The 10,132-nt window shown below is 40.2% G+C and overlaps 1 protein-coding gene across 1 annotated transcript in view; it reads left to right on the plus strand.

The window, feature by feature from the left end:
* Positions 1-10,132, plus strand: part of znf423 (zinc finger protein 423) — a 157,226-nt gene that overhangs the window by 1,368 nt on the left and 145,726 nt on the right.

Genomic DNA, 10,132 nt, shown 5'->3' on the forward strand with positions numbered 1-10,132 from the left:
TGGTTTCACACAGAGGTTAATGTCTTACATTTATAGTGTGTGTGTTAGCTCATATTTAGCATGTTCAGTAATTGTTTATTATTGGTAACGACATTGGTAACATGTTTTGTAAGGGAGCGTAATAGTTGACTGTGTAGCCTGGTAACAGTTTCGAAATGTAGCATCACATTTTATATACATTTCAAACATCTCCGGATTGTTTTCTCTGTCTGCCAGTCCACTGGGTTAATTGTTTTCAATTAGCTGCCATACTGTCAGAACATGAAATATGATACACTGGTGTCTCGTTTCTGACAGCGTGGGTTGTGCTTTTCGGTCAACCTGTAATTCACTTTGTTAAGGAGTCCATGTAATCTGGATTATTCCCATGTTGGGATATGTTGCACTTGCTTTTAACAGCCCACTGCTGCATTGTTGTGGTGTTTGGCTGGTTGACCCCAAATCAAATCACTTAGCCCCCATATCCGATGTCTCAGTTTATTTCACACAAATATAGACATCAATTGTCAATAAATCATTGATTTAATATGATCCACACTTTAATGGAATTGCGTTGCATTGCTTGACGTTAATTTATTTATTTTTACAATATTGCTGTGAATATTTTCATTTCCCCCCAGCTTTTCAGGCCTCCCTTCACACTTAAAAAATGTCCTCCATGGTTGGGCACATAATGTAGACTAACTGGATTTCAAATATTGTTTTTCGTAAAGTTCACTGAAAGGCAACTTTATTGGTATAACATCCACATTCTAAAAAGCGGTTCTATTACTTTTTTTCACAAGGAAGCCTCAAATTCCCCCATTACCATTTAATAGTATTCATTGCAGTGCATGGGTGAGTGGGCATCTTGCATGAGGGCATGTGGTGGCCTTGGCCTCCATGTCTCCTTTATGGGACCCAGATGGGCAACGGGACGGGCTGACCATGTGGTTGCCCCCCCTCCCCCGTTTCCTCCGCCATATAGGCTTTCCCTTTCTGTGACTATATCTCGGAAGCAAACTGATTTTTTGAAAGTGGTTCAGACTGGGTGTTAAGTTTGACTAACGGCTCCATTGTAGGGTTTCAGGTTCTGAAGTTAAGCCTGTTTTGGAAGTGTGTGTGATTGTGTTCTTTTTTTAGATACGTTTATGTTTGTAATATCTATTATTTTGGGCTACTTGTTCAGGAAAACCAATCAGTGTTGTTTACTTCAACCCACAGAAAGGGGTTGTGATTGAGAGTGATGCGGTAGTTTATGGATTCCACAGCCTCCTCAGGAATGTACTGTAAAGCTGGTTAATTGTTGTTGATATATCTTATAACACACATTTGAACATATGTAGTGATTAACAATTATTGATGCTTTAGATACACACTGTATGTGGACATTTGCTGTGCACTAGAAGTTAGTACTCCAAATTAGAGCCGCAAGTATTATGGAGAAAAGATTGACGCATAAATGTTCTGTGTGTTTTTGGGTTAGAATCTGACTATCTGACAACATCTGTTACCATCACCACAACTAGCATTCAAATAGAAAAATAAATACAAATGTTGATGGATGCACACAAATGGCCTTATAATGACATATGACAACTATTTTGAGTTGGCATGTCTATCGATCACTTATTTAACCAATAGGACTATAAAGATTTCTATCCCGTTGTTTATTGGTACTTTGTCTGTATTTCTCATTTCTGTTTGTATCTGGGCAAAGAAAAAATAAATGCATTGCTGAAGTAATTAAAGGCCAATGATGTCGTAAAATAAAAATGACAATCCAGTTGAATCTGTAGAAATTAGGAAGAATAGGCACTTTAATAATGATATAACTGGTGACTATTTCATAAATGACAGTCCTAATCAATCAATTAAGTTTTTAACCATGATTTAACAGTGGTATTGTATGTAGTTTAAGTCGCACTTTATCATTAGGCCTAAGATGTGGTTGAATTTGGTGTTATTGCCCTCTTCTGTAGCGCGGTCGATGCTCGATGTCAGTGAACACATCAGCTGCTGTGGACCAGTGAATCTGTCCTCTGCTGCTCTGCCATCGCACTGTTAGTGTGTGTTTTTATGTGCGTGTTTATACTTGCAACATCTAGATTCTTGTATTTGGGTTTGCATCATGGACACGCACGCCTTGTGTGTGTCTGTGTGTGTGTCACTCAGGCAGCCTGGATAACGAGAGCTTAGCTTTAGTCAGGCAGCCAAGCGAAGCAAAGCTGAGGCGGACGACCACCACTCGGTGTGTGTGTGTGTGTGAGTGAGTGTGTGTGCAGTAAAGGTAACACAGCCCTTGTCGTCTAGCTTGCATAAGCCCCATGTGTTTTGTGTATGTGTACTGATGCATCTGAGTGTGTACACGCATGTTGCTATCTCCCCTCCGCACCTTGCCCCACTGACAGCTTGGCAAGACCTGGCATTGGGGGGAAGATGGAGAAGAGAGGGATGGAGGCGAGATAGATAGAGATGGAGGAGGAAAGAGGGGGTTGAAGGGTAAAGGGGAGAGAGAGGAGAGGTGTTTGGGGGCAGCACAGTGGCACACAGCAGGTGAGTGGGCAGGGGGGGGGGCGGCGATGGGGGCCAGGAGGAGGTGAGGATCGCTGGGGGATTATCTGTGTTTTCATGTTCTTCTGTCTTTCACCTGCTCACCCAACTCTGACTGGCTGGCTGGCTTACGGACTTACTGGCCAGCCAGGCATGCCAAAACAAAAACAAAGAAGCACGAATTCCCACCTCCGCCATGTACTGCGGGCTGAGTGGCCCTGCTCTGAAAAGGGTTGTTTTTAGCCGGAAATGAAATTCATAGCTGAATGTTGATCTATCATTGTCACTTTAACCCTTTCAAAGTGCTCCTGGATCGTGGAAAAATGCGTACCTATGGCACACATATCCATCATGTTAGTTATAATACTTTTAATGCTTCTCAAATAACTTCAAATGTATTGCCGACAATAGCAACACATGTTTTTAAGTTTTTTGCATTTGCAGAGTTTGAGATTTAAGGCATTGATTCATTAGGGTAACAAAACAACTAATGATATTAAATCAGATTCGGTCATATTTGAGTGGGAATGCTGTTAACTAACTGTTCTTCTACGCACAACATTTTTATTATTATTCCGCCGACTTATTTTGGCCCTCTTCTCCTCCCGCATTGAACATCGCAGAAACTCCGTTCAAACATCAAAACGTTCAGCTCGGTGGGGAATCGATGGCTATTACTTTTCTCATTCATACATTTCATAATTCCAGAGATACATCCCATAATACATCACATTTTTAACATTGAAGTCAATGGAGGAAATCTTCAGACTTCAACAAATCTTCATGCGACTTCAACTGCTAACTGTTCGTTCATACTTTCACTCAGAAACCTCATTCCAACTTTAAAATGTTACACATCTTTCTGACATTATTCGTGTAAAACAACCTTTAAATCTGATTCTTACTTTTAGAGATATTAAACATTGTTCAGACCTTGTTTTAGAGGTTTTCTTCAGATTTTAACATTAACTAGAGTGCGTGATGTCACAGCTAGAGGGTAAGAAATCTTGAAATGTGCCTTCATATATTTTTTTAAAACTGCCATAATTCCCAAACCCTACATTCCTGAGACATAGTTTTTCATGATAAACGTAGGAAAACATCTCGTAGCTTGAAAAATGACAAATAATTAAACAAAATGCCTCTTGAGGGCATGAAGTGACAAGAACGTTCAACATTCCTCCATTAAAGCCCATTGTAATTTCAGGAAGATATTTCCTCACGGTAGCAGCCGCGCACCTTTAGTTAAACTGCCAAAAAGGCCACATTATTAACCCAAAACTACACAAAAATTACACTTCAGATGCTCAACTTCCTTGACATGCTTCACGTTTTGAAATTTCACAGATATCTGTTACGGTTCTTCCACAAAACGTTCACATGTAAGAGGTTCATCTCTCATTCAGAACAATGGAAACCTTTGATCTCTGCACACCTCGTTAGCTCAAATATAAACACCTGTGTCATGGAACACGATGATGTCATCACTCCAACTGACATGCTCAGAGCAGCAGACTTCAGATAGCAGTGTGCTAACAGTCCAGTCGTGAAGACATCTACGGGAAAGTTTTGAGATTTCTTCAAATGCCGTTGCCATGGCAACACATTGCTCGCACAGACCACTCGCCATGAAACACGATGTGGCTGTAAGTCCAATCGACACGGTCCAATCGTCATCCAATCTTCACTTGTACATCACTGGTCCATGCCTCAACAGCTCTACGCTAAATCTGAGATCTCACCATATGCCATTTCCAAAGTGTGTAAAGCAGACCCCCCAGTAAGTGAACCGGTCGTTCACATTGTTGCAGTGACCAGACGCTGTGTCGTTATGCCCCAAAAGACGTCTTCACATTTACTTCCAATGGAAGGAGACGTCTGTAGATCAGCATATTTATTTTTTTATTTAACAAACTCTTAGAAAGTCCTTAAATAAATCATTAGGATCTAAGAGTTATAAAATGCCCTGAAAGCCAAATCCAGTTGTCCAGTTATTTTACCTCTCTATTCATTTGATAGTGCCGAGACCGGTCGTGACCGAGCAGATTGGAGGCGGGGCTTAAGGAAAAGGCAATGCTTTAGGCCCAGGTCCGGGTATTATTATTCTCAAGCAACTTTCATAGGAACGGTTCCCGCCTCAAACACTGAATCCAGTTCTCTTAATACATCCATGGTGTAATCCATGCTGTGGAGCTACCAATTAGATTGTAGATTTCATATACATGCAACCTTAATCAAGACATTTCAAATAAAAAACATATAATGAAAAAGCGGGATTCTTTGAATCTACCCATAACAAACGGCAGTATGTTTCCTGACTGCTCCTCCATGTTTCACCGCTGCAGCTAAATTCCTCTGATGGATTTTCCTGACCAGCCTAGCCTATACAGTGATTAGGCCTTGTTAACAGTGGGGGGAGTTGACTAATTGCACTCTGTTAATTGAACACGGACTAATGGGCGACGAAGGGCCATGAAACTAGCTGATGGGGTGAGAGGAAAAGGAGGGGTGAGCGGGAGAAAATAAATGAGAGCACGTCTTCTCTCTTATCAAAATATTATTTCAATGGATTAATCCCTTTTTAATGTGTGTCTTTAGCGAGGCGAGGCGGCAGAAATGTCCTTCTCTGTCTGCTCAGGCAGCCTCACTATCCTATCTCTTGCGCTCTCTCTCCGAGCTCTCAGCCCCTTGAGTCTCTCATGCATTATGTAGTGATGATTATTACTTAATTACACATTAATAAATCCGCTTCATTTGCAGGACATTAAACGGGAGTTGAGCGCATATGACAGGGAGATGGAGGAGAGCAGGCAAGATTGGAGAGGGGAGGGAATGGAGGGAGCACTTTACTTTCTAGTGTGTATTTGGTTTGTTTAGAGTGAGTGGAGTCAAATGAGTGGGAACAGAGGGGAGGTTTGCTCCGGTCTGTGTTAAGTCGAACTTCTCCGGGCTAATAGCATCATTTCCACTCATTCTCTTCCTCTCTCTGTCCTACCTAAATTCTTTGTTTCTTCCACATTTTCATAGTTTGACAAATTAATTCTTTTGAACTTTTTGCTGTCATCCAGTGACCTCACCAACCAATCACTGGCTCAATCTTTACCTTTAATACTGCTAGATCTCTGACCAAATTGGGCCTGTACAAAAGTTAAAATACAAGGCACATAATTGTCAGTTATTCACCTCAAACCCCTTTTGCAGTTATTATCACATTGTATTGTATTTTTAAATAGCCAAATACATTTCAGTTTTTATACTTTTACAACATGTTGTGTAGCACACGATTTAAAACTAATGAATGTGGTGAGTTTGGCTTGCTTTTTTTCATGAACAAGTTTGACAAAGAGTGATTTGAAGCATTATTTCTGGGAAATTAAGTGTTTTCTACACAGGGCTGCAGCTATTTTTATAGATCTGACATTTATTTAATTTTACAATCAATTCTATGTTTGCTCTCCAGGAGATCAATAACATTTTAAAATATGTATACATATTTATATAGGGTCCAATTTAACGGCTTCAAATTGCTTTTCCGTCTTAAACCAACAGATGGTTAATATATATTATTAAAGACACGAAAAGGCAGCTAATCCTCAGATTAGAGACACTTGAACCATAAAGGGTTTGCCATTTTGGCACCAGAAAATTACTTAATGACTAATTATTGCAGATTCTGTGGATTGACCAATGAAATGATTGACTAATTGTTTCAGCTGCAAGTCTATGCCCTCTTACTTCTTGAACAGTAGTTAGGGCTCCTTTATAGTTCATGTAAGTATGTGGTTTTAAATGTATTAAGAGACTCTGGGATTGTAATTATTCATTGCCTGGAGTTAAAGTTATTGTCAATTAACTGTGTAAGACTTTAAAATTAACAACCGCCAACCCGCGAAATGTGGGTAAAAATTAATTGTGGTGGGAACTGTCATGAAATTCCAAGCCGGTTTGGTGGTTGCCTAACCTAATTAGGATACTTAAGAAGGCAACAATAAAATGACCTCTGCAACAGGACAATGACTTCATTTATTTGTCTTCATATAATCGCTGTTCAAGCATGTATCATCATTCCAATATCAAACAGCAGCATGAGGACTGTACAGTTCATCTTTCCGTTTCTCACTCTCCTGTCTATTTTTCTCCTTCTCTCTGCTTCCCTTCCCCCATCTGGCTTTACCATTACAGTAATTTAATGTCACCCTTTGGCGGAGCACAGAGACTTTCATAGGGCTCTTATAAAACTCAAAGACCCTACACATGTGGCTTGGATTACTTGAGGACAACAATATGTTGTTTTGTATAGGTACATCAGAGGCACCGCAAACGCCTTTTTGCTTTTATTTGCACCAAAACAATGCGTTTTTATTTGTGCAGCTACAAACCGTGTTAACAATAATGCAATCAGTGTGCGTACAGCCACATTGAGTTACTCCTGTATAAGAGCTTGTATTGGCTTTGCATTAAAGCCCGCTGAACCATTAAATGGCTTTCCGAGAGCTTTGTTTGAAATTCCATTGACTTCTCGACAGGGGGTGGGTTTGAGTTTTTTGTGGTTTCTTTTTTCTCAAATGGGACAAAACAAGCTAATGTATTTGGTGATCGGTGAAGCCCAGCAGTACCATGCATTGAATGTAATTGGGTTCATGTTGATCTTCACTTAATTAAAAACAAGTTACTACACGATTGAACACTCAGTGTAGAAAATAACTAAGTAGAGTCAATTTGATTGAAGACATTCTGAGATGCAATACAACAAGCACAGGTGAGGTCTAAATAATATTGGCTACAAATTCAGTTTGGCTCCTTTGGTTTCATTGTCCTGGTATACTTAATGTTTGCGCACAGAATTGAGTCCTCATTTAAGTTTCACATTAACTTTTCTTACTGTAGTGAAGTAAAAATGTCCTGTTTGGGAAAGGCCTATTGAATGTATACTATTTCTGTGGCTGGACAAGAATCTCGTGTAGAGAAAACCCCTTGTGTCATTTGGGATAACGGCTCAAATGGTTAATGGATGCGACTTGATACGTTTCCTTCATCAGTGTTGAGCAGTGAAAATGAGGTTTTGTCTGAAATAATGGATGGAAGAAGGTCATATCATCTGGTAGGCTTGGTTAGGTTTTTATCGTGTGTGAACTCATCTGTGTGTCCAGAAAGGGTGAAGTCCCTCAGTGAGGTGTGCATATGCCAGCGACGACTCCTTATCAGCGGCCAGCCTGGCGGGGTTGTGCATGTACATGTGTGTGTGAGAGTGTGTGTCAGAACAAGGGCGTCATGGGCCAGGACCGTGCCATTGTAGCGGCTTAGCTAGCCTCGTTTATCAGCTGCGAACTCACTGGACCTTAACACACACCCACCCCACTGGAGACAAACACACACACAAACACACACACGAGCACAGTGTAGCTTGGCTCGGTGCATGCCCTCGGCTTTTAAGAGGAGAAAGATGATGCTTGTGTGACTATACACACACACAGAGACACACACACACACACAGACAGACATAGATTCCTTAGCCTAAATCCCCCCACCACTGGATAGTCTCAGGGGACCCAGGCCCTTCTAAGTTTCTTACAAGGCTGAGTATGTGTGTAAGCATCTCTTACTGAGAGATTATGCTTGTTTCTTTGTTTGACACAGACGTTATGCCTGCAGTGTATTTGTATATCTAGTTTGGAGTGTTTGGTTAGATCTTATGTCCTGTGCCGTCTTTTGTCCTTGTTGAAGCCTGAGTGGTGCCGGAATGAGTCCTGAAACTCTGCAGCATGTCAGCATTTTACCACTTCTGGTTCATGAGTTTAGAGTTGACCATTTTTTTAAGGTTAGATGCCTAAAATAAGGTATGTGGTTAACACAAAATGACTTGCACATTTTGTTCTACGACAAAAAAAGATGTCGGTAAACAACCCATTTGGGAATGTCCTTGGCTTCTATGAGTCTTGAAAACGATGATTGCTAACAAGTGACTAAATGACAGAGGTGGGACCAAGTCATTGTTTTGCAAGTCCGAGTCAAGTCTCAAGTCTTTGCGCTCAAGTCCAAGTCAAGTCTCAAGTCAGGATGGGCAAGTTCAAGTCAAGTCAAGTCCTAAACTTTGACAAAATGAGTCATAAACAAGTCATTATGTGTTTTTCACCAAATGTAATGACATCATCAACAGAATAATACTTAATAATCAAACTGCTCTTTATTAGTCACATTAATAATTTAATAATCCATTTTCTCTCTGCTGGTAAAGTAACGTGTTTTTTTCTAATTTAAGAGGGATCAGTAAGGTAAGGCTACCGTGACAGTTTGATTCAGAAGGAGTTTAATGTATAAGATCCCTGATGTTGAGGTAACCAGAATGTTTATTTCCACTGTGTACAACATGTTATAAGGGACCCACAAGCTATCTTTATGCAAGGGATCATGTGCAGCGAGGCGGTCTCTATGGGGAAAAGAACACCTGAATCTAGATCCCTCTGCAGGTGGTACTTTAACTATGTGTTGATGCTAATACTTTTCTACTTTTACTTGTAACATTTTGAATTCAGGACTTTTTATTGTACAGGGTTCCTGCAGGTTTCGCCAACTCAAATTTAAGACTTTTTAACACCTTTTTAAGACCACTTTGAATAGAATTTAAGACCTATTTCACGGCAATAAAGTATGAAGGAAAATGTATATAAAGAAGAAATACGTCCCATAATCACTTACAAAGTAAATGTATTCATGTTCAACATAAGAACAATGACTGAACACAACAGCGTAACAGTACAGAACTGTGTTAGCGTGTTAGACAAAAAGTGTGTTTGTCTGTGTGTGCTTGAGTGTGTGTGTGTGTGTGTGTGTGTGTGTTAGGGCTGTGCAATTAATCATATTTTAAATCGCAATTACGATTTTGGCCTGCCACAATTACGAAAACAACATAATAGAAACAAATTATTATTTTGCTTTGCTAGGTTGTGACAGTGCACTACAACATATTTGCTCTAATTAATTTTTTAGTAATGTATCATTTAATTAATTTTTGTATTGGTTTTTCCGTTGAATTATACGTTCAGGGTAATCAACAGTTAAAAAGATACTGTTCAAATTATTATTTGTTTTAAAGTTCAATAAATGGATGTTTTCAAAGTCAATGAATAATCATATTTAATAATCGTGATATTAATTATTGACCAACATAATCTTGATTATTGCCATAATCGAGCAGCCCTATTGTGTGTGTGTGTGTGTGTGTGTGTGTGTGTGTGTGTGTGTGTGTGTGTGTGTGTGTGTGTGTGTGTGTGTGTGTGTGTGTGTGTGTGTGTGTGTGTGTGTGTGTGTGTGTGTGTGTGTGTGTGTGGTGTGTGGTGTGTGTGTGTGTGTGTGTGTGTGTGTGTGGTGTGTGTGTGTGTGTGTGTGTGTGTGTGTGTGTGTGTGTGTGTGTGTGTGTGTGTGTGTGTGTGTGTGTGTGTGTGTGGTGTGGTGTGTGTGTGTGTGTGTAGGTGTGTGTGTGTTTGTGTGGTGTGTGTGTGGTGTGTGTGTGTGTGTGTGTGTTGTGTGTGTTGTGTGGGTGTGTGTGTGTGTGGTGTGTGGTGGTGTAGTGTGTGTGTGTGTGTGGTGCTGGTGTGGGTGT

The sequence above is a fragment of the Gymnodraco acuticeps genome, unplaced genomic scaffold (genome assembly GCF_902827175.1).
Source record: "Gymnodraco acuticeps unplaced genomic scaffold, fGymAcu1.1, whole genome shotgun sequence".
Taxonomy (NCBI): domain Eukaryota; kingdom Metazoa; phylum Chordata; class Actinopteri; order Perciformes; family Bathydraconidae; genus Gymnodraco; species Gymnodraco acuticeps.